This window comes from Eumetopias jubatus, unplaced genomic scaffold (assembly GCF_037043125.1).
Source record: "Eumetopias jubatus isolate StellerSeaLion01/CBP00866 unplaced genomic scaffold, mEumJub1_p1.0 scaffold_15, whole genome shotgun sequence".
NCBI lineage: Eukaryota > Metazoa > Chordata > Mammalia > Carnivora > Otariidae > Eumetopias > Eumetopias jubatus.
In genome coordinates, this window is record NW_028274821.1 from 65,424,877 (window position 1) to 65,450,251 (window position 25,375).

Below are 25,375 nucleotides of genomic sequence, written 5' to 3' on the forward strand. Positions count from 1 at the left end.
TTCATGCCAGGTTATCAAGTCAAATGTTATGTCCTGATAATTTTACGACTGTTAATAACAGCCCATAGTTAGGCATACCATGATAAACCTCATTAATTGTCATGCTTCAGAGTAAAAATTGATTTATTAAGGGGGAAGAAGAAATTATTTCCCATTAACAGACTTCAGTATTAGTTTTTTTATTTTTTCCTGATTTAGCAGATTACTATATTTTATAAAAGATGAAATGGGTTAGTATAGATAAAGGAAAAGTGAGCTTATCCCAAGTCTTTTCCTTGGCCTCAGAAAGCAGAAAGACATGGCTTTGAATCAGAGCTGTACCAATTACTGGTTAAAATACTTTGGGTAATTTATTTAGACTAAGTCTCAGATTTTTTCCCCTTTAAAATGCAGTTATTAATGGTACCTATCTTATATGATTATTATGAGAATTAGATGAGATAAGTAATTGAAAGTACTTCGTGCTGGGCCTGGCACACAGGAATCATTCAATAAAAGTTAGTAATAATTAGTAATATTTTTATAATTGTTATCAAAAAATGTCATACATATTGTTCTTATCATTAGGGAGTAACTACAAATCTGAAGATAATCAGCACCATTAAGCAATATATTTAAATCTAACTTGCTGCAGAGTTTTATTAATGATTCGGCTGAGGGAAATTCAATTGCTCTTATTAGCATTTTCCCACTTGTAGCACGTACAATTACTATTTTATACATCTGGCATGGTTTGATAATATATCTTGCAACCCCCAATATTTTATAATGTTACCATTATTTTAATTAATAAATTCAAGACTTTGGACTCCATAACACAGACAAATTTAAAAGATAGATATTAGATTAAATTACAGAGATATTTTAGAATTTGTCCATTTTGAGTGTAATTAAACTGAAATTATCCCAATTATTTCACTTAGTGATAATATATGGAAGCTATCCCTGTTATAAATTGTGATTTTATTTGAATATAACTTTAAAGGTGTGTACTGGTAAACAATCAATAAAACCTAAAATATTTCATGTTAATGACATACAAGGTCCTTCATGACCCACCTCCTTGCCTACTTTTCCAGGCTTGCAGCTTGTCACTCTGTAGATGAAATTATGCCACAGTGCTCTCAGCTACATCCTGGTCCCAACCTTCAGCTTTCAAATGCTGATCCTGCATGAGAAGTCCACCACCTCCTTCTTTTCCTCTCTCCATCTCTGATTCTTCTTATGCTATCCTTCAGGAGTCAATTAATCTATCATTTGCATAGTGAAAACTCCCACCGATAGCATTTTTTCCTCTCCAAGCAAACCAGAGATACTACTACTGCATGTTAAAAATATGGGAGGCAAATATCTACTGGAGTTTTTTGTTTGTTTCTTTTTGTTAAGTTTGCCTCTCTCAGTATTCTAGATCTTGAGGAGAGGAAATACGTTTTACTGGATCCAACTGCCATCTTAGTGCTTGGCACAAAGTAAAAACATAATGAATAACTATTTCACGAGCAACTCATGAAAAAGGAGAAAAGTTAACGATAGGATTTTTTAAAAGATTTTATTTATTGATTTGAAACAGAGAGAGAGCACAAGCAGGAGGAGGGGTAGATGGAGAGGGAGAGGGAGAAACAGACTCCTTGCTGAGCGTAGCCCCATGCGAGGCTCAATCCCAGGATCCTGAGATCATGATTTGAGCTGAAATCAGACGCTTAACCAACAGATCCACCCAGGCACCGCATGAATGATAGGATTTTTGATTCTTTAATAACCTCAAGTTGCATTTGGTAGGTCTCTAGAGTAATATTAGATTCTTCAAATAAAGTAGATAAATTATTGTTTTCGATAGAGAAGTCTCATAAACATAAAACAGGTTGTGAAATGGTAGAGCTGACTCCAATTATGTCAATAAAATGAGTTAAATGTTAAATGGATTGGGGGTGCCTGGGTGGCTCAGTTAGTTGAACGAATGACTCTTGGTTTCAGCTCAGGTCATGATCTCAGGGTCATGAGATCAAGCCCTGCTTCGGGCTCTGTGCTCAGCATGGAGTTTGCTTGGGGTTCTCTCCCTCTCCCTATACCCCTCCCTCTCCCCCCTCTTAATAAAATAAAATAAAATAAAAAGTAATAAAATCTTTAAAAAATCTTAAATGGATTGAAGAAGAATAGTGGATCTCCACTAAGCTAGGGTAGGTCCGTGCCCAAGGTAAACTACAGAGCGAAGCTAAACCATTTTGTTGTTGTTTTGTTTTGTGGGTAACATCCTTGCCTGAAGAGCACAGGCTGTGGATAATTTTCTCCTCAGGACTTTCAGGAATCATTTCAAACTGGGTCAGATCTGTAGTTTGGTCCTAGGCATGTTGTGCAGACACCCTAGGTGTGTACTTTCTTTCTCTGCATTAGCAGCAGAGACAGGGCTTCTTCTCTGAGGCAGCTCTTCTCTCGGCTACTTTCATAAGTGAGGTCTCTAGCTTATTTGCATGGCTGCTTGTCTGGCAGAGGAGAAGAAAATGGGGAAGCAAAGAGGACAGCAGAGTATTCGCTCAGTGGCATTCTTAGAGCTATCAGGATAGCTGTTTGCTCATATAGATGTGGGCTCTGTACTGAGGTATCTGCTACTATTTATTGGTAAGGAGATGCGCAAGGGAACAGAATACTCCAATGATACTACTAGGTCACATAAGTTCTGGTTAGGGAGTTATTAGTGTGTTAGAATATAAATGCCCTATGAGCTTTCAACTGTATGATATGACTCATGACTGTGATAATATAATCATAGTATTTAGTTAAAAGTTTAATTTTTATAAATTTACATCATATTTGGGAAGACTTGGGTAGAAATAATCCATTTTTTTTCTCTTTCCCTTCTCTGCCTTAGGGGAGGTAATTTGTAGTGACTATATCAATTTTTGCTCTAGGGTCTAATTAGGTTTGACTAATGAGGGACCCTGTGAAGGTTGATGGGGAAAAAAAGAAAGAGAAGTCTGGGTATTTTTTCTTCTGATATCCTCTCTGTTGTGTTGTCTTAGGCTGGCTGCCTCCCTCTTGCAGTCCTTTCTTCAAGACTATTCGAAATGCTCTCTCTCCATAGTTCTTGGATCTAAGGGTGGGTAACAACCACACTGTCCCTAGCCCCAGGAAAGGCTACATCATTTCTTGTGTTTTCCCTATATCCTCCTTATATCTTTACAATTAGTCCCTTTATTAAACCTTCCAGGTATTACCATAATTTATGTTTGAGCCATCCATTTTTCAACGGAACCACAATTGATACAAAGACAAATTAAGCAAGTTCTCTGTTCTCTATTTTTAGTACAATATATCCACATTGTGCTTATGTGGTTCACATAGAAGATATCAGGCAAACAAATACTTGGCTATGTCATACATCCCATTTTCTATTGATCTATTGATCTATGATCAAAAATATCTTGTGATTTTTGTTTTCAGCTAACCTGAGCCTTATTATTTTTCTTTTTTAAAAATACATTTTTCCTATGTTTAGATGTATAGACTTTTAAAATAAGATTTTTCACTCCCAGAAAAAAATTTCACTTGCAGAACCTATCATAGTTTTCAGAACATGTTAGGGACAATGTTAAGTATTCACTGAGTGTGTGAATATTAAATATGAATGAATGAAAACATAAATAACATCAATTAGCTATACATAGTTGTTTGTTGCCTTCAATGTTTACAATATATATTTATCTCCAGTTTTCTCATTCACTATCAATAGTGAAAAAAGAAGCAAGAAATGTTAAATGAAACAACCCAGAAACACTTATTGCCTTGTCGTGGAAGTACTCTAAGGTAATTAATCCTGCGTGGAGAAGCTTGGGGCCCATTAAACTGAGAGTCAATTAGACTGGAGATTACTGAGACATAAATTACTCACTAGAGACTTGGACTGGGAAAAATTGAGTGGAAGGTAGTTGAATTTTGTTGTTCTATCTGCCTTGTTAGGCAAATATTCTGGGAAGAAATTCTAAGAACAAAGGCTTTGGTAAACCTCACAGGACAGAAAGGGGTAGAAGGTGATAAGATTTATACTCTCTTTTGGCCTATTTATGTGATAATTATATTAGAGATTTCCTAAGTTTTGAATCACACCTGCATTCTTGGATTACATACTATTTAGTCATTGTACATTATTATTATTTTAAGGTTCTTTGGATTCTAATTTGCTAGTATGAATTCAGATTATTCAAATAAATCTACCTTAAATTTATAGCGAGTCTATCTATGTTTTCCCCATTTTTAATGCGTTCTTCCTTATGTTTTGTTATCAGCATTACAATAACTTTGTAAAATATTCATATTTCTTGGCCCTGCATCACTTTATACAGCATAGGTGTTATATATTTTTTAATGCTTTGGAAAACATATCATGTAGACACATCTTCTCCTGGCACTATTTTTGTGGTAGTTGTGAAAAACATTTCATTCTCTTGAATAGTGAACCATCTTTCCTAGAGTACGTTTTTCTGAGTTAATGCTGATAACAGGAGATAAACCATGAGAGACTCTGGACTCCAGGAAACAAACTGAGGGGTCCAGAGAGGAGGGGGTCAGGGGATGGGGTAGCCGGGTGATGGGTATTAAGGGCATGTGTTGTGATGAGCATTGGGTGTTATACACAACTAATGAATCATTGAACACTACATCAAAAACTAATGATGTACTATATGTTGACTAACTGAACATAATAAAAAATAAAATAAAAAAAATTTAAGAGTCATCTTTGAATTAGCCTTTTCCTTGATCCACATCTAATCCATTAGCAAGTCATGTTGATGCTACCATGTGTTAAATTCTTTCTACCCCCAGCTGCTGTGTATAAGCCACAATCATATTTTTCATGGACTTCTAATATATCTAGGTTCACTGTTCCATTCCTGTCTTCCTATAATCCATTCCCTAATATAAATAAGATGTCCTATCCTGTTTGAAATACCATACCATTTTTCTCAATATTTGCTGTCCCTTCCTGGTGCACTTACATATCATGCAACTAATTAAGGCAGGTGTGTAACTTGCCTTGGCCAATAAAATGTGGGCTAATAAAATGTAAGTGGAAGGACTATGTGCACTCCTGTGCAAAAGCTTAATGAACCTGCTCATGGTATACCTCTAAAATTTCCCTTATCCTTGCAAGATCTCACAGATAATCATTCATTTGATTGAAGCCAGGCCACCTACAGAACATAAGCTGTAAGTGTTTATAGAAAATGTAAGAAGATATGTAGCACTAATTTAAGTTAATGGTCACTAGTGTGAGCTGGACCTTTCAGGCATAATTTGTTAGTGATAGTAATTCATTGCTTCAGCATCATATTCTTTAAATGTTATTGTAGAACACACTGAGATCTATATAATCTTAATGACATTATAGAAAGATAAGATATGTAGAGTTTTCAATATCAAATTTGGGGGAAAGCTTAATTAAGGACTTTCAAAAAAATAGCAGCATAGTAACTTCTTGTCACAGATTCCAAGTGGTTTAAATATTGAAATACTAAAACAAGCATACAAACAAATTTACAATAATTCTTCCTAATGGGGAAGGGGATCATTTATACTTCAGCAATAGCTATAGAAACTGAATGAATGTAATTATACTGTGAAATCTCTTAAGAATTTCTATTACTGGGGAATGAGCAGAGAAAAATTAAAATTGCACACAAAGGAAGAACCTGGATCACACTAAGAAGATAGCACTGGAATCTTCTTACCACTTTGAATATATAACATTTAAAAACATGAACAATAATACCAAAAACCAACCGACCAACCAACAAACAAACAAAAAAAACACTTGGAAAAACCCAAGTATCCAAAAGCTAGTGAGTGTGGTACATACATATGATAAAATACTACCACTACCCAGCAATAAAAAGGAACACACTACTGATACATGCAACAACATAAATAATTCTCAAAAATACTTTGTTAAGTGAAACAACTGAGACACAAAATTATATACTGTATGATTTTATCTAAATGAAATCCTTAAAAAAAACTCAAAACTATAGAGACATGTATGTGTTTTCTTGAACTGAGTTTAGGAGTGAGGATTGACTATTATGCTGACATAAGGAGACCTTTTGGGGTGATGAAAATGTTCTAAAATGATCATGGAAATAGTTGCACTGCTTTCTAAATTGACTAAAACTTACTTGACTGTACATTTAAAATGGATAATTTTATAGTGTACAAAATAATTAAAACTCTTACCTAAATGTGAGTTGTCAGGGATTATGCTGTAACAAATCCAAACACAAGTCATCAGGGAAGGGATAGTTTATTCCTGACATAATGCATGCCAGCTTCAGGAAGGAAGCCGGGGTCACTACAGCGTGTTACCTTATTGTAGATTAATCTATGCAGAATGCTGAATACAGAAATATAGGCATGGGTAAAATTTTACACACACACATACACACGGGCACAAATGCAAAGTTCACTGCTCAGGTTACTCAAAACTCTGGTTCTCTCATAGCTACCATAAAGAAGCTAGATAACTAAATTGGTAATTATATTTGCATCATATACTTATTAATGTGAAGCACTCTGAGCAAAAGATGCTAACAGCAACTGGGAGGGCATTGGCAAAAAACAAAAAATAAGACTAGATAAATATTAACTGATTATATAACAAACAGAGTCATCATTAATAAATTCACATTATTCAAGATTCAATCAAATGAAAAATATACAATTTATAAAAAGGAGTTTCTAGAGTAATGACTTGTTAGTCATTGCTATCTTGTTAGAACCAACATTCTCACAGGGGAAATAAAATAATATTGTAAAAGCAAACCTATTTGAATTTGAGAAATCACTAGTAAACAACAGAATGCAGGCAGAAACTGGAGGGGCATGTACCATTCAAAGACGAAAAATGCTGGGGGTAAGTGTTGTGTTTGTAACTTTTTGGCAGAAAGTGCTTCCAATCAAATGCAGTTCTGAAGGCAGAAACCCTATGCTTACTGGTTTGAGGGCAGAGTACAGAATTAGGGACTAAAAGAGAAGGCAGAAGAAATAGAATAAAATTCACTATAGGAACATAACGGAATATAGACCCTTCACAAATATCACTCACAATTCTCACTACCCAATCAGAAATCACTAGACATGCAAAAACAAACAAACAAACAAAAACAACCCACAAAAAAATGTGACCTATATCCTAGAAAAAAAGGCAGTCAATAGAAATCAAAACAGATGGTAACCAGATATTACCATTAAGAGACAAGAATATTAAAGCAATTATTGTAAATATATTCAAGAAATTAAAAATTATATACATAACTCATAAATATAATTAGATGGAATTTTCAGCAGAAAAATAGAGTAAAAAACCAAAGTCACAATTCTAGCAATGAAATTCTAATAAGTGAAATAAAAAAATTGACTGGATGGGTTTAATAGCAACACATTACACACACAGGGGGACAATACAGATGATGCTGACTTTGCACCAGAAACAATGGAGGCAGGGAGAAAAGAGAACACTGGAAGTCCTGAAAAACTTTTAAATAAAGACATCTTCAGTGAAATAAAAACAACCCTCTTGCACTGTTGGTAAGAGTGCAAACTGGTGTAGCCACTCTGGAAAACAGTATGGAGTCCTCAAAAAGTTAAAAATAGAACCACTCTATGATCCAGCAATTACACTACTGGGTATTTACCCAAAGGATACAGAACCACTGATGTGAAGGGACACAAGCACCCCAATGTTTATAGTAGCACCATCAACAATAGCCAAATTTTTGAAAGAGCCCAAATGTCCATCGACTGATGAATGGATAAAGAAGATGTGGTATAGATATAATAGAACATTACTCAGCCATCAAAACAATGAAACGTTGCCATTTGTAATGATGTGGATAGAACTAGAGGGTATTGTGCTAAGCAAAATAAGTCAGTCAGATAAAGACAAATACCATGTGGTTTCACTCATGTAGAATTTAAGAAACAAAACAAAGGAGCGAAGGAAAAAAAGAGAGAGAGGGAGGCAAACCAAGAAACTACAGAGAACAAACTGATGGTCACCAGAGGTGAGGAGGGCAGGGGGATGGGTGAAATAGGTGATGGGGATTGAGGAGGGCACTTGTGGTGAGCACCGGGTGTTGTATGGAAGGGCTGAATCACTCTAGTGCACACCTGAAACTAATATTACCCTGTATGTTAACTAACTGGAATTTAAATAAATAAAATTTAAATTTTAAAAAATGAACAGAAGCAATGGGAAAAAATAAAAATGAGAAACTACTAAATAAAAACCCTGGGATTCTTTGACAGCTATCTTACACTACATGTGGTGCTCAAGAAAATTATTTGGGCTAAAAGGAAATACATCAGATATATAGGAAAGGCTTGAAGTTATCAAAACCAGTATTTTGATAAATATAATGTTTAAAGAAAGAAATATTAACACAACATGGCATAGTGTACTGTATAACATATATAGGTGAACAGATATGACAATAATAGCATAGAAGTCAGTCTTGCAATGTTCTTATATTTTATGTGATGCAGGAAATTATTAGCTCTAAGCAGATTGTGATAGGTTAAAGATATATATTGTGTTCCCTGGAGCAATCTTTGAGAATAACAGAGAGAGATATGTTTATGGAGTGAGAGAAGAGAGGAAGATTGGATTTTGAGCACTTTGGAGCCAAGAAGCCACTTTCTGGGTTTCACCTTTAAAGTAAAATTTAGTTTGAAATCAGGCAACGTGATGCCCCCAGCTTTGTTTTTCTTTTTCAATATTTCCTTGGCATTTTGGGGTCTTTTCTGGTTCCCTACAAATTTTAGGATTGTTTGTTCCAGCTCTTTGAAAAATGCCATTGGTATTTTAATTGGGATGGCATTGAAAGTATAGATTGCTCTGGGCAGCACAGACATTTTAACAATGTTTATTCTCCCAATCCATGAGCATGGAATGTTTTTCCATCTTTTTGTGTATTCTTCAATTTCTTTCGTAAGTGTTCTGTAGTTTCTAGAGTATAGATCCTTTACCTCTTTGGTTAGGTTTATTCCAAGGTATCTTATGGTTTTTGGTATTACTGTAAATGGAATCAATTCCCTAATTTCTTTTTCTACAGTTACATTGTTAGTGTACAGAAAAGCAACTGATTTCTGTGCATTGATTTTGTATCCTGCCACATTACTGAATTGCTGTACGAGTTCTAGTAATTTGGGGGTGAGGTCTTTTGGGTTCTCCACATAAAGTATCGTGTCATCTGCAAAGAGAGAGTTTGACTTCTTCTTTGCCAATTTGAATGCCTTTTATTTCTTTCCATTGTCTGATTGCTGATGCTAGGACTTCTAATACTATGTTGAACAATAGTGGAGAGAGTGGGCATCCTTGTCGTGTTCCTGATCTTAAGGGAAAAGCTCTCAGCTTTTCCCCACTGAGAATGATATTTGCTGTGGGCTTTCCATAGATGGTTTTTATGAATTTGGGGAATGTGCCCTCTATCCCTACCCTCTGAAGAGTTTTAATCAGGAAAGGATGTTGTATTTTGTCAAATGCTTTTTCTGTATCAATTGAGAGAATCATATGGTTCTTGTCTCTTCTTTTATTAATATGTTCCCTCACATTGATTGATTTGTGAATGTTGAACCACCCTTGCATCCCAGAAATAAATCCCACCTGGTCTTGCCTGATTTCAAGCTATGTTACAAAGTTGTGATCACCAAGACAGCATGGTACTGGCACAAAAACAGACACATATATCAATGGAATGGAATAGAGTGCCCAGATATGGACCCTCAACTCTATGGTCAACTAATCTTTGACAAAGCAGGAAAAAATATCCAGTGGAAAAAAGACAGTTTCTTCAATAGATGGTGCTGGGAAAACTGGACAGCTATATACAGAAGAATGAAACTCGAGCATTCTCTAACACCATACACAAAAATAAACTCAAAATGGATGAAAGACCTCAATGTGAGACAGGAATCCATCAAAATCCTAGAGGAGAACATAGGCAGTAATCTCTTCGACATCGGCCACAGTAACTTCTTTCAAGACACGTCTCCAAAGGCTAGTGAAACAAAAGCAAAAATGAACTTTTGGGACTTCATCAAGACAAAAAGCTTCTGCACAACAAAGGAAACAGTCAATAAAACAAAGAGGCAACCCACAGAATCGGAGAAGATATTTGCAAATGACACTATAGACAAAAGGCTGGTATCCAGATCTATAAAGAACTTCTCAAACTCAACACCCAAAAAACAAATAATCAACTCAAAAAATGGGCAGAAGACATGAACAGACACTTCTCCAAAAAAGACATGTGAATGGCTAACAGACATATGGAAAAATGGCCAACATCATTAGCCATCAGGGAAATTCAAATCAAAATTACACTGAGATACCACTTTACACCATTTAGGATGACAAAAATTTACAAGGCAGGAAAAAACAAATGTTGGAGAGGATGTGGAGAAAGGGCAACCCTCTTACACTGTTGGTGGGAATGCAAGCTGGTATAGCCACTCTGGAAGACAGTATGGAGGTTCCTGAAAAAGTTGAAAATAGAGCTACTCTATGACCCTGCAATTGCACTACTAGGTATTTACCCCAAAGATACAGATGTAGTGAAAAGAAGGGGCATATGCACCCCAATGTTCATAGCAGCAATGTTCACAATAGCCAAACTGTGGAAAGAACCGAGATGCCCTTGAACAGATGAATGGTTAAAGGAGATGTGGTCCATATATACAATAGAATATTACTCAGCCATCAGAAAGGATGAATACCCACCATTTACACTGACATGGATGGAACTGGAGGAGATTATGCTAAGTGAAATAAGTCAAGCAGAGAAAGTCAATTACCATATGGTTTCACTTATTTGTGGAACATAAGGAATAGCATGGAGGACATTAGGAGAAGGAAGGGAAAAATGAAGGGGGGCAAATCAGAGGGGGAGACGAACCATGAGAGACTATGGACTCTGGGAAAAAACTGAAAGTTTCAGAGGGGAGGGAGGTGGGGGGATGGGTTAGCCTGGTGATGGGTATTAAGGCGGGCACATATTGCAATGAGACCTGGGTGTTATATGCCCAACCATGAATCATGGAACACTACATCAAAAACTAATGACATACTGTATGGTGACTAACATAACATAATAAAAAAAAGAAAAATAAAAGTAAAAGTTAGATAATTAATACAGCAGCAAGTTTAAGTAAAAATATCTCTTTTTTGATGCTATGAAAAGACTTATTCTGTGTACCTTTGATAGAATAAAACAAATGTAAAAGTTGTTTTACTATAAAGTTTTTTTCTATAAAGTTTGGTAGAGATGCTTGCATACAAACATATATAAGGATGTTTTTATACCTGAAAGTGTGCAAAAGAGCAAAAAATACAATACAGTATTATTTCAGACAGTGATGGTGAGATAATAGTAGTACATCATTAATTTGTCCTTGGATAATCTAATTCCTGAAATTTTACTCCTTATATTAGGTCCTTGCTTATTTTTAATAAGATTTCCTAATATAAAATCTATCAAGTGCTTTAATTTAATTTTAATCTGTTACTTGTTTTAGTTCAGGCTGCTCTAACAAGGTACCATAAGTTGGGTGGCTTGTAAACAACAGGTTTATCTCTCACAATTGTTGAGGTTAGAATTCTAAAGTCAGAGTGCCAGCATGGTGGAGTTATGGTGAGGCCCCTCCTGGAGGTTGCAGACAGCTGTCTTCTCCCTGTGCCCTCACATGGCAGAAAGGGGAGACAGCTCTCTGGGGTCTCCTTTAGAAGGGCACTAATCCCATTCAGAAGAACTGGACCCTCATGACCCAAGTAGTTCCCAAAGGTCCTACCTCCAAATACCATCACATTGGGGATTAAGATTTTAACATAGCAATTTTTTTTTTTTTTGGAAACAAACATTCAGTCCATTACACTCATTTTTCAGGATTTGGCCGAGATAGTCTGGGTCAAAGGCTAGTATTATGTGATCCAAAATTGTCCTGTGCATACCACCATTGCTGCATTTACTATATTCTAATTTAAGCATTGCTTATTCAACTGTAATACTTGCATGTTTTAATTATCTACCTTTTCCTCTAGTATGTCTCTACATTTTTCCTTATAAATCTTTCTTTGTGATCCCAGCACCTAGAACAGTACTCAGAATAGAAGGTACACAAAATGTTCCAAGTAGTAGATGAATGATGTGCTCAACATTGTTAATCATTATGAAATCAAAACCACAATGAGACATCACCTCACACCAGTTGGAATGGCAATTATAAAAAATACAAGAAATAACATGTGCTGGTAAGGATATGAAGAAAGGGAACCCTTCTGCACTGTTTGTGGAAATGTAAACTGATGCAGCCATTATGGAAAACAGTATGAAGGTTCTTCAAAAAATTAAAAATAGAACTACCATATGATCCAGCCATTCCACTTCTAGGTATTTAACCAAAGGATACAAAAACACTAACTCAAAAAGATATCTGCACCCCCATGTTCACTGTAGCATTATTTACAATAGCCAAGACATGGAAGCAACCTAAGAATCCATCAATGGATGACCAGATAAAGAAAATGTGGAACACATACACACACACACACACACACACACACACACACACACACAGAAATATTATTCAGACATAAAAAAGAAGGAAATCTTGCCATATGCAGCAACATGGATAGACCTTGAGGACATTACATTAAGTAAAATAAGTTAGACAGAGAAAGGCAAATACTGTACTATCTCACTTATATGTGGAATCTTAAAAAACAAAAACAAAATCAAAAACAAAAATGAGCTCATAGATACACAGAATATATAGGTGGTTGTCAGATGTGAGGGGTGGGGGATGGGCAAAATAGGTGAGAGTGGTCAGAAGGTACAAACTTCCAGTTATAAAATAAATAAGTTCTGGGGAATGCAATGCACAGCATGGTGACTATTGTTAACATTACCATATAGTATGTTTGAGAGTGGCTAAGAGAGTAGATTCTAAAAGTTCTCATCACAAGAAAATAATTTTAACTATGCGTCATGATGATGTTAACTAGACTTATTGTGGTGATCATTTCACAATACATACAAATATTGAATCCTCATCTTGCACACCTGAAACTAATATAATGTTATATATCAATTATATCTCCATAAAAATGAATGAATGAATGATTATATATAAGCTGGCCTTATCTAGAAAATAAATGTATATATTCCAGGGCTCTATTTCCACCGGATGGAAAATATGAGAATTCTAGGAATGAAAACAAAGGGGAAAATAACCTTCTTCTACTTAGCAAACCCAAGTATATTATAATACCATGGGGAAGGTCGGGAGGTTCTTGCGTTCTTATATGACTACCATTCTTATCTATTACTTTTCATAGTAATATAAGTACCTATGAAATATGAGGGCAATTCCTGTACTTTGCTACTTTGTATCTTTTTGGGGAGCTTATTATGAAGAAGAATCCAGTGTTAGCACAGAATTTCCCACACAATGGCAGGCTGAGAATCATGGGCTTTATTTTTCAGTGGCCCCGTATGGGCAATTCCTCTGTGCTGGGGGAGTCCTTCTAGACATACACACTGAAGACTCTAAGAGAACAGCTGAGGATATGACTGACTATTTCACAGTTTTTCTTTCCAAAGTAAAACTAAGGGAATTCTATAGAATCTAAAGGGTTTATCAGAGATAAAAATGGCTTTGTGTGTGTGAGAGAGAGTCAGAAAAGTCACAAAAACAGCTGACAAGCAAATGTGGCAGTCGAAGACTGCACCCAAAGGATATGTGATAACACCACGAATTCTTCTCAACGTAAAAATCTCTGTGCACTACAATGTAAGACAATTACATCTGAAAGCGAAAACAAAATACAAAAAAACACTAGGGGTTGACCAGACCAATGTTATAAAATGGATAACGAAAATACATAATAATAGGGGTGCCTCGGTGGCTCAGTTGGTTAAGCGTGGGACTCTTGGTTTCCATTGGGGTCAGGCTCTCAGGGTGGTGAGACTGAGCCCTGGGAGCCCTACGTTTGTCTTGGTGCTCAGTGTGGAGTCCGCTTGGATTCTCTCTCTCTCCCTCTGCCCCTCCCCTTGCTCATGCACACTCTTTCTCTCTAAATAAATAAAATCTTAAAAAATACATAATAATAAAAATTTGCACCCTAGTGTTCACTCAACTCTAGTGTAAGCTTCAAAGTTCTGAACTGGCTGCCTCAGAAAGTTGATATGGGGATCAAATAAAATGGCAAATGTCCCAAGATATTTTAAAATGCAAACAACTGTACAAATACAAATTGCACATGGTGAAACTAATTAGACACAATGGTGGCCCCTCCTTCTGATCCTCTCTGAGGATAGGGGAGTTAGGGAGGTAACTAAGGAGGAAAGAAGAGGGAAGAAGAGAATTGGGTGTTCTGAGAAAACTGCTGGAACCAGTATGAGCCCTCTATACCTCCTCCAGTGATGCTCTCCCCTCTGTTTACTATTTTTCAAATGCACTGGATATCAATAGGTCATCAAACATGCCCAAGCCTTTCCCCCACCTGTAACTTGGGCTTTTCCCTGTGCTGTATCACTGTTCACTCCATTCTCCACATTACTCACTTGTTCTCAGCCTCACATTAAAACACACCTTGTTGCAAAGGGCTTCTCTGACCAGACTATACAAAGAGGGTCTTCAATGCCAATTGTTCCTAATTTCCTAAACCAGTATCCACTAACCTTTTCCTCCCTCCCACTTAATTGTATTGATTACGAATGCAGACATTTTAAGTGGATTTTAGCTAGTTTGTCTCCTTGCCCAGCATCAGCCTAGTCATTGAGAAACTGCCACAACTCAGCCAATGAGAAATCATCACCGTTGGGACCTATCATTTTCCTCCAATAGGATTTAGTTCAAAATAACCCCTCCCACTTCCTCCTTTTTCTTTATAAAGTAGAGGTCCTCTCCTTTGTTCTCCTGATTTACCTGTGGTTTCAGGTGTCTTGCATGTCCTGAATTTTAAGTCCTCTGTAGTTCCTCTGCTAAATTCATCTTGCTGGTAAAGTAACTGGCTATTTTATTTTTAAGGTTAACAAGAAAAATATACTTAGACTTACGAAGTACATATTCTGAAGGTAGTCTATAAACTTGAAATGGTGCTATGAAATTCCAATAGATACATAACATTAAAATAGCTGGTGATACACTAGAGAAAAATATGTGTCAATAAAAGTCACATTGTAGAGCACACAAGTTAATACTACAAAAGATTATTTTAAAAGAATAACAATTGTTTCAAGATGTTTTATTTCCTTATTCTGCTTTGTTCTCTTCTATTGGTTGGTCTGCCAATTCGAACCAAGGAAACACATTTAATGGGCTGATATGAAATGGATTTTATTAGTTCAGCCTTCTGTAAGCATTCTCATGCATCATTAACGTTATACATTGCAAAGAACTGCTTTCCTTAAATTGTAGCTATTTGGCTATAAATTCAAGACTGCAGTAAATAATTGTCTGACTGTTGAATGAACACTGGTAGCATGTGCACTGATGAGTTAGGTGAAGTGTATAATTAGGGTATGCATTTTAGTAGGGCTTATTAAATCACAAAACACAAAAGAGCCATTGGAGTTTGAATGATTGTAAGGAGTGATAAGACTTGATAGGGGTAACAATGATAGATAACATATTTATTTTTGAAGGTTGGTGAAATTACACCTACATTAATAATTCTGAATATCCTAGGTGCATTAGGAAATATCCAAAATAAGACAAACATAATGGAGTTTAATTAACAAGTTCTCAACTATTGTGACACCTTTCAGAATAGCAAAGTATGTAATTGACCAAGTTGAATGAACGTCTCTTTTTTGTATTTATATATAGTGCAAGAGATACAAAGAAAATAATATACATGTCCTGCTTTTATATTCATAAATCTTAGATTTCTATAAATAATCCTTCATGATTGTCCATTGCACCCACGCTTAAGACAAGCCACAAGCCTCTGCATAATCTGACTCCTGCCCACCCTCTGTGTCTCATTTCATGGAATTCATGTCATCACTCTGCCCCATCCAAATTGGTTCTTTCAGTTTCTTGATGTACTCTTTTCTACCTCAGAACAGATTATTTCTCTCCTGCTCTAGAGCCTACTTTTCTAAATCTTATGCCTGACAGGCCATTCAGGGAGGTCTCATCATCCCTTTTATCAACAGTGAGTCTTGCTTTTGCTCTCTACGTTTTCAAAGCTTCCTTTCTTCCTGGTGCCTAAACCGGGTTCCATGGAGAGAAAGAGAAAAGTACCTGTTCAGCAGCTTGTCACACTTTGAATCCTGAGCACCACTGTAGGTATATTTGTGCCTCAGGTCTCAAGGGCAGAACTTTTAGTAGTTCTAATAACTTTTGACCCTTAACCAAGAGGGCTCAAAACCAGTCCCTATGACAGAAATGTAAATCAATGCATATGGTTGGTAGATCAATTCCTATATCATCCTCTTTATTTTCCGCAGATGAATTTTCCCACTGAAAGCACCTCCTGAATTTGGGTATGAAACAAAAGCTTCTGTGCATAGGAATGAAGTTCTATATTTTCTGGGGACTAAATATGGATTTTCTGTAGTCTTATGAACACTAATATTTTATCATTCCAGATTTTTCCTGAATCTGATCATTTAAGCAATATTCACACTCCTTTAAGAAGTCAACATTGACAAAACATTGGAATTGATCTGAGTTTTGGATTGTTCTTCCTTTTTTACTATCTCATGTTTACAGTTACTCCAATAGGATTGGGATACAGGCATATAATATATGTAGGTTATCTGCTTGTTAAAATCTGTGTTCAGAGGATGGTTTGTTTATGTATGGCAGAATTGTTTAAAGAAGGGGTTTGGGGTCTTCTGAAAAGGCTTATAAAATAATGCCATTTGAACATTTTTTTCCTAGACTAGGTACGTTTACCTAGAACCAGTCTATTTATTCTTTTTTTATTATCGCCGGTTTTTGAGCTTGAAATTGTCTGTGTTTCTACTTCTCCTTGATAGGAGTTGAAGTCTCCCAATGTCTCACCACAGACCTCATTTCTGCCTCATTTGCTAGATCTTAACACTGTCAGTCCTCCAGGGAAGCAGTTCAACTGTCTCATTTCAGTGCGGACACCTCATATAGACACGCTGATAGGTGATAAAGAGGGATACCTGCAATGCACCAAAAATTTAATATTTGACTTTACTTAACTTTGAATAATAAAATATTCAGATTATTTCTTGTAATGCAGCCCTATTATTAGCTGCTGAGAACTTCCATGTGACTAGAGATCAATAAATTATTTCTGTTCTCTGCTTGAAATTTCAAATTAGAAACACATTTGAGTGATGAAGCTAGAACTATTTTAAAAGACTGACTGCTATTATTGGATTAATGAGTTTTAGGATGTGAATATTTGTGAGAAGCTCACCCAACAGACTTCATTGGGTTTAAGGCAATAAATTGATGTCAAATAAAAAAAGGGGTAGGAGTAGCAGTACTTCATATTGTAAATAATTTGCTATAATGCATATAATTCTATGTTTCAAAATAGTCTCTTAGATTTTTTATTAAATTTTTGCATAAAATAATTTATTAGCTATAGAATGATTAAAATATTAGATTATGCACTCTAAACTCTTTGAACTGTCAAAAATTTTGTGATTTCTAAGCCTGAGTTCTCTGTTTTCATTTTGCATTACAGTATCAAGATTAGTTAATATACCTAAATTCTATTACAAATGAGACAAACCCTGTGAAGACCACTTTTAGGTATATTTTGGAAAAGCGCCTTTAGCAGGGCTTAGTTAATGTCAATTTGCAGAACAACTCGGAAATAAAAAGGTTTCTTTCATATGAGAAGTCATTCTTGTTTAAAGTGGAACAAAATATTTTATTTTGACATGAGTGCTATTGGTTATGCACACTGCAATTAGGAAAAAAACATGGTATATGTTTTCATTTATCCAAATCATCTTTTATATTTCAATAAATGTGTGGTATATTTCTTCAAAGAGATTCTATATTTCCTCATCTATAACGGATTGTTAGAATTTAGATTTTTTTTGGTTATTATAATTTATGTCCTACAGATCCCAACATTATGGTTGGCATATAAGAAAGTTTTAAATTTTTAAGCCAACTTTATTGAGTTATAATTTACTTTCAGTAAAATGCACCATTGTGAAGAAATGTCAGATGAGCTTATCAGCAAAGAAATTACTTGCAGATTTCTGAAGTTCTTCTCTGAAATTTTCCCCTTTCTACATCCTCAGCAATTCTTCCCAAATTCTACTCTCTGTCTCTTCAGCAAGTCTGTTTGTCCTCATTATACTGGTACCTGGAAAGTGCCTGCAGGTACAAAGCCTGAAAGATCATAGGTGCATTTAGTTTGTTCTCTTTTTTTCAGAGATCACAGTCCTGCTTGTTATCCAATGTCTTAAAACAAATTTTTATATATTTTATCCAATATTCTAATTGTTTATGGTGGGAGGGCTAGTCTCGTACCAGTTACTCTTGTCAGCAAGATACAAAAGACCATAGTTATTAATTTTTATAAATGCAATTTGTATAAAACTATATTATTAAACTTCCTTATTACTCCTAAAGAAACTAAGTGATTTTTTAAATTAGATTAACTTGCTTTTCAAAGTAAATAATTAAGTCATCCTAAAAATAATGTTACATATTCTTTTTTCCTTAAGAGTGTAACATATAAACATTAAAAATATTGTACTGCCAATCAATTATGTGATCATGTGAATGAATAACTGGCACTTTTATCTTGTTCTGGAATTTATTTTTTTTAATTTTTATTTTATAATTAATTTATTTGACAGAGAGAGAGAGAGACAGCGAGAGCAGGAACACAAGCAGGGGGAGTGGGAGAGGGAGAAGCAGGCTTCCCGCCGAGCAGGGACCTGGGATCATGACCTGAGCTGATGGCAGATGCTTAACGACTGAGCCACCCAGGCGCCCCTGGAATTTATTTCTGGCTTTAGATGATTGTTGGATTAGGTTGAGATTGGAATTTGCCTTTCTTAACACAATATTCTAAGAATATCACGAGATATTTAATTTTCTGTCTTCTCATCTTCTATCAGCATAGCAATTTACTTTTTTCTCTATGAATCTATTGCTTTACTGAATCATTCTGATAGCCTTGAAATAAATTCTGTTTGGTGAAATGCATTTCTTATTCCTTAACAAATGACTGAATGCTAGTATTGTATTTTGGATAGTTTGCATCTATTCATATATAATTTTCAAATGAGTAGTGGAATTGTCCATTTGTTCATCCTTTAAAAAAGTTTATATGAAAATGGAATTATTTATTCCTTGGAAAGTTTAAAAAATGATTTTTTCCATTGTAATGAGGTATAATTAATGCACAATAAACTCTCTCTCCATATACACACATACATATAGTGGACAATTTAAGAGTTTTGACGTATCTTTACACCCGTGAAATCATTACCACAATTAAGATAATAATCATATACCTTCCCTAAAAGTTTCATTTTGCTCATGTGTAATCATTCATTTCCTCCCCTTTCCCTCCTCTCCAGGGAACCATTGATCTGTTTTCTGTTACTATAGATTTGTTTGTATTTTCTAGAGTGTATAAATGGAATCATGCATTATTTATCATTTTTTCTGTCTAGCTTCTTTAACACAGCATAGTTATTTTGAGATTCATTCATATTGTTCATCCTTCATTGCCTTCTATCACTGAATAATAGTATTTCATTATATGGATAACTACAATTTGTTTTTACTACTGAAGGAATTTTGGCTTGTTGACAGTTTTTGGCTATTAGAAACAAAGATGTCTTGAATATTCTTGTGTATGTCTTTGTGTGGACATATGCTTTCATTTCTCCCAGATGAATACTTAACAGCAGGATGCTGGGTCATAGTGTGGGTGTATGTCTAACTTGTAAATAAACTGCCAAATTGTTTTCCACAGTGTTTTGGAGAACTGTTTTAGATTCCCAGCAGCAGTACATAAGAGTTCCAGCTGCTCCAGGTCCTTGCTGATACTTGCAAGGTTGTGTAGTGTGTGCATAGTGGCATCTCCCTGTGGTTTTAATTTGTATTTCCCTAATACTGATGAAGTTGAGCCTTTTTTTTTTTCATAGACTTATTATCCACCCCTAGCCCTTTTTTGGTAAAATATTTGTTCCATTTTTTTTTAAATAATTGAGTTGAAGAATTCTTTATATATTTCAAATACAAGTCCTTTGTTGGATATATACTTAGCAAGTATTTTTTCACAGTCTGTGGTTTGCCATACGTTTTCTAACAGTATCTTTTGAAGAGCAGAAACAATTTTTTAAAAATTTTGATGAAGTCCAATTTATTTAAATTTCTCTTTTATAGCTTGTGCTTTTGTGTCATGAATCTTCTTCCAAAACTGTGGTAAGATTTCCTCCTGTTTTCTTCTAGGTATTTTATCATTTTAGCTTTTATATTAAATCTGCAATCCATTTTAAGTATATTTTGTATATGATTATGGTACGGATTGAGGAGTCTCCCTTTTCCCCCACATATGGCTATGTAGTTGTTCCGATCACAATTTGTTGAAATGAATTTCCCTACCCACTTAATTGGCCTTTCCATCGTTTATTCCCTCTTGGCTTTTGGTAATTTTCCTCACTGCGATGCATTTATTAGTACTCAGCTGAAAACTCTTGGGAAACTCTCCTGAGCTTGTTCTCTCTCTATTCAACTCTCTCCTCTTCAGGTAGCTCTGTCCTTTCTGGTACTCTGCCCAGCAAACCGAGACCATGTTGGTCACCCCAACATTTTGACACGTTTTTTCAAACTCAAGGAGACTGTTGGGCTTTATTTAAGTTCCCTTTGCTTGCACTGCAGCCCAGAAATTCCAAAACTGAGATGAAAAAAGTCACATTTTAACATTCTATTATATTACTATTACAGATACCTAAATTAAAAGGATGACCATGTTTAGAGTTACTACAAAACTATGTTTAATTCACAGATGCACAAGAATTGACCACTACATTATGACTTATTCCTCTGCCCAGCAGCTACAAATTTTATTTATTTATTTTTAAAGATTTTATTTATTCATTTGAGAGAGAGAGACAGACAGAGAGAGAGAGTATGAGCAGGGGAGAGAGGCAGAGGGAGAAGCAGACTCCCCGCTGAGCTGGGAGCCCGATGCGGGACTCGATCCCAGGACCTTGGGATCACCACCTGAGCTGAAAGCAGATGCTTAACTAACTGAGCCACCCAGTGCCCTAGCTACAACTTTTAAAAAGTGATTACAAAACACAATTTCAGAAGATTTAAAATATGAAAATTTATAGATTTAAGGATTGAGAAAATATGGCCATTTCAATTTTTATTATAATGTACTTAGATAATGCAGCCTGAACAATTACTCACTTGGAATTTACTGAGGTTTTCTATGCGTTATTTCCCAATAATTTTCACATTGTGGCATAGATAGTAAATTTCAATGAATATATACCACATCAAGATTAACAGAGATGATGCTGTTCACCAACCTGTCCAGAGAGCTAAGAGTATTGATACTTGAATACATCTGTAACCCATCTGAAAGATTACCAAACTCTGGTTTGTGATCAACTTTTGGAATGCACTGTATTGGAAATGTTTGCACTTTAATAAATGTCTTATATGTCCTAATTATGTCATCCCATAATTTAATACATGTCTTAATACATGTAATATATATATATATACATAAAATATAATTTATGTCACCTAGATTTCTGCCTGTTTTTATCCCTTAAAGATTCCCATAGCTATTATGAGCAAGTTTATCATGCATGCTAAAGGTATTTTGCTTTGTGTATCTTAAAACAATGTTGTTTGTTAATATAGATTCATGATTATTAGACTTTCTCTGTGAATCTTACCACTTAGCTATAGGTTATGGACTCTAAGTGGGTAGCACTTGAGATTGATTAGAGAAATATATATTAACTAGAGTTCTTGAACTTGGAACTGGTATGATAAATGGATGATATTTGAGTTGTTTACTTTGAAGAGGGCAGAGTATGTTTGAGGCTATATTTGGGATAGTAGCATTAAGTTATTTAGGGAAATTTTGTTATTTCTGTGTATAGGTATATTAGTTTGCTAGGGCTGCCATAACAAAATACCAGAGACTGGGTGGCTTAAACAACAGGAATTTATTTTCTCACAGTACTTGAGGCTAGATTTCCAGGATGCAGGCGTCAGCAGGTTGGATTCTCCTGAGGCCTTTCGCTTTGTTTTGCAAATGACTTTCTTCTCACACTGTCCTCACAGGAGCTTCTCTTCTTCTGATGAGTGCATTCCTGTTGTCTTGTCCCATAATTAATTTTCTGCTATTGCCTATCCAACATCAGAACCCCTCCTTCTAATAACAAGACTTGTTTCTTCGGGGAGGAACCCATTTCAGGCTTTATTATGTGATTATTGCCACCTCCACAGGAGTAAGTACCTATGTGATATCTGACCCATCAGAGTACCAATTATCACTGGCTACAATGATTTGCTCCAGAGGGACACATTATTCAAGCTAAAATAGTATGTGTTTTCATTGTGATTTATTAGCTAGAACCATTAGGAAAGACTTTCTTCATTTAGAGATGTTAGGTTAGATCAGACTATAGTGGCAATCAACAACCACAAACATCATAGGTATAATACAACAAAATTTTACTTCTTATTCAGGCTAAATGTTAAAAAATAAAAAGTGAGAAACTTTCTTAGGGCAAGTTTTCCATGTTATTATTTGGCACTCCAGATTGTTTCCTTCATCAACAAGAGGATTCCCGTGGTTCCCACAAGAGGGGAAATGAAAGCTAGAGGGTTGTTCACTGGTTTTTACGTGCTTTAAACTGGGGTCATCACGTCTCCTCATATCCCTTGGCCAGAACTAATCATATAACACTGCTGAACTACAAGAGGCTTAAAGATTTGGGGGAACACATGACTTATTGATAAAAAGTAAAGTTTCTTCCACAAAGTTTTCATGGTTATATGAAGGAAGTCATTTTCATTTGGACATTCTTCTAGCTTAATGTTCTCCAGGTTCATCCATGTTGTTGCAAATGGCAGGATTTCCTTTTTATTTTTTTTTAAGATTTTATTTATTTATTAGAGAGAGAGTGAGCATGAGCATGGGGAGGGACAGAGGGAGAGGGAGACGCAGACACCCTTCTGAGCGTGGAGACTGACGCAGGGCTCTATCTCAGGATCCTGAGATCATGACCTGAGCCAAAGTGAGCCGCTTAACTGGCTGAGACACCCAGGTGCCCCAGGATTTCCCTCTTTTTAATGACCGAATGACAGTCTATTATATGTCTCCATTTTCTTTACCCATTCATCTGTTGAGGGTTACTTAGATTGTTTCCATGTCTTGACAATTGTGAGTAATGCTGCAATGAACATTAAAGTGAAGATCTATCTTTTAGATACCAACTTTGTTTTCTTTGGATATATACTTAGAAGTGGATTGTTGGATCATATGGTTGTTCTATTTTTAATTTTTTGAGGAACTGCCATACTGTTTTCCATAGTGGCTCTACCAATTCACACTATAATTATATGTTTTATATTTTTCTGTTAAACCTTATTTCTTAATTTTTGACATTTGCCTTCAACTTATATCACATTGTTTTCAAATTAATTTAATATTTGTTTCAATGCTTATCTCCCATTTTTAGGACACTTTTTATTTGTCATATAACGTTTTTGGCTTAAAACTTTCCTTATTGTCCATTCTGTGCTTCTGTTTTGGACGGTATACATTCATTTTTTCTTTTTTTTTTGCAATGGGCACTATAAAGTCTTTTAAAAACATTAATAGCTTTACAAAAAGGAAAGTTAATCAATCTCTCTATTCTCATTTCTGAAAGTGATATGACTCTAGAGTGTTTCAAATAATTTTCCAGCTTCTGTATTATTTTTATTTAATATTTTACTTATAATTTTTTCACTATTTTAATTTAGTTTACACCTGTTGTTTATTCATTAGTATAATGCTTGCAAATAATTCTACCCAATTTTTTTTGCATCCCACTTGTTTTCTTGATTGATGTTCCTGAAGTATAATCTGTAGTGTTACTATTTTAATCTGAGAAAAATCCTTATTTCACTCATACTAAATGCAAAAAATTTAGCTGAGCATGAATTTTAGGTTGATGGGTATTTTCACATCATCACTTTTGCAGATATTTATAGTTTTCTGCTTTTTTAAAACCTTTATGAGGCGCTAGTTAGGAGATGGTTGTGTACTACATCTAGTGGGAGTAGTAGATCTAGTGTAAGAAGCCACGGTGCCTACCCAGTATCACAATACCATACTGAACTTTTTAACACATAGGAGACACCCAAAGAATCCTATGAATGCTTGGCCAAAGAGATCTAAAAAGAAATCGAGGTCTGTGCAGAAAAGAGTTAGCAGCATGCCTGAGACTTCCCTGCTTAGGAAAGCCTGCTTACAAGGTTAACTTTTGTGAGCAACTGGGAATTTGGCTGATAATTGAACACACAGATATAAAACTTTTTTTAATTGATAAGGGTGGTTTACTTTGCCTAAAGTATTTGTACACACAAGTGGTGTATGCTAAAAACCCATTGCCCTCTGGAACTTTGGGGCATGCTAGGCAGAGTACCTTACACGAGCAGTCCCCATTATAAACCTGGGCACTGAGTGTGTAATGGGCTTTCCTGGGCAGAATATCACACACATCCTGCTGCATTTTGTTGCTCATTTATGAATATAGTGTCTGCAGTTGCTCATGAGAGGGAGAAAGCATAGGAAGGCTGCAAATGGATTATTCTTTTGATCCTGCTAAGTATCCTTACTACATTGCTATAATAAATCATAGTTATGAGTATGACTATATGTTGAGTCCTGTAAATCCTTCAGTATAATCATGATAATGATAATTTCATATATTGGTATGGTACTATACAAGTGAACACATATTCTCTAATTTTGAATGAGGGTAACACTTTTATCTGATAAATTTATTGTGATGTGTTATAGCATATAAATATTTTCTGTCATTTAATTTTCAATGAATTTTCTCTTCCTTGTATTTATTTCTCAAATCCTCACTGTAAGTTTGTGAGATAAAATCAATGAAGAGTAAATGAAAATGAATTGTAAGGAAAAGTTCACCTGGAATTTCAATGAAGTGTTATAAGTTGCAAAGTGAGCTTGATGTAAAAGAATAAAAAGTATGTTATCCGTTGGCTATTTAAAATTCCATTTACATAAAATATTCTCAAAATATAAGGATTATACTGATATAATTGAAATGGAAACGGGAGAACATATTTATTGAAATTAAGGATACAAAGGAGA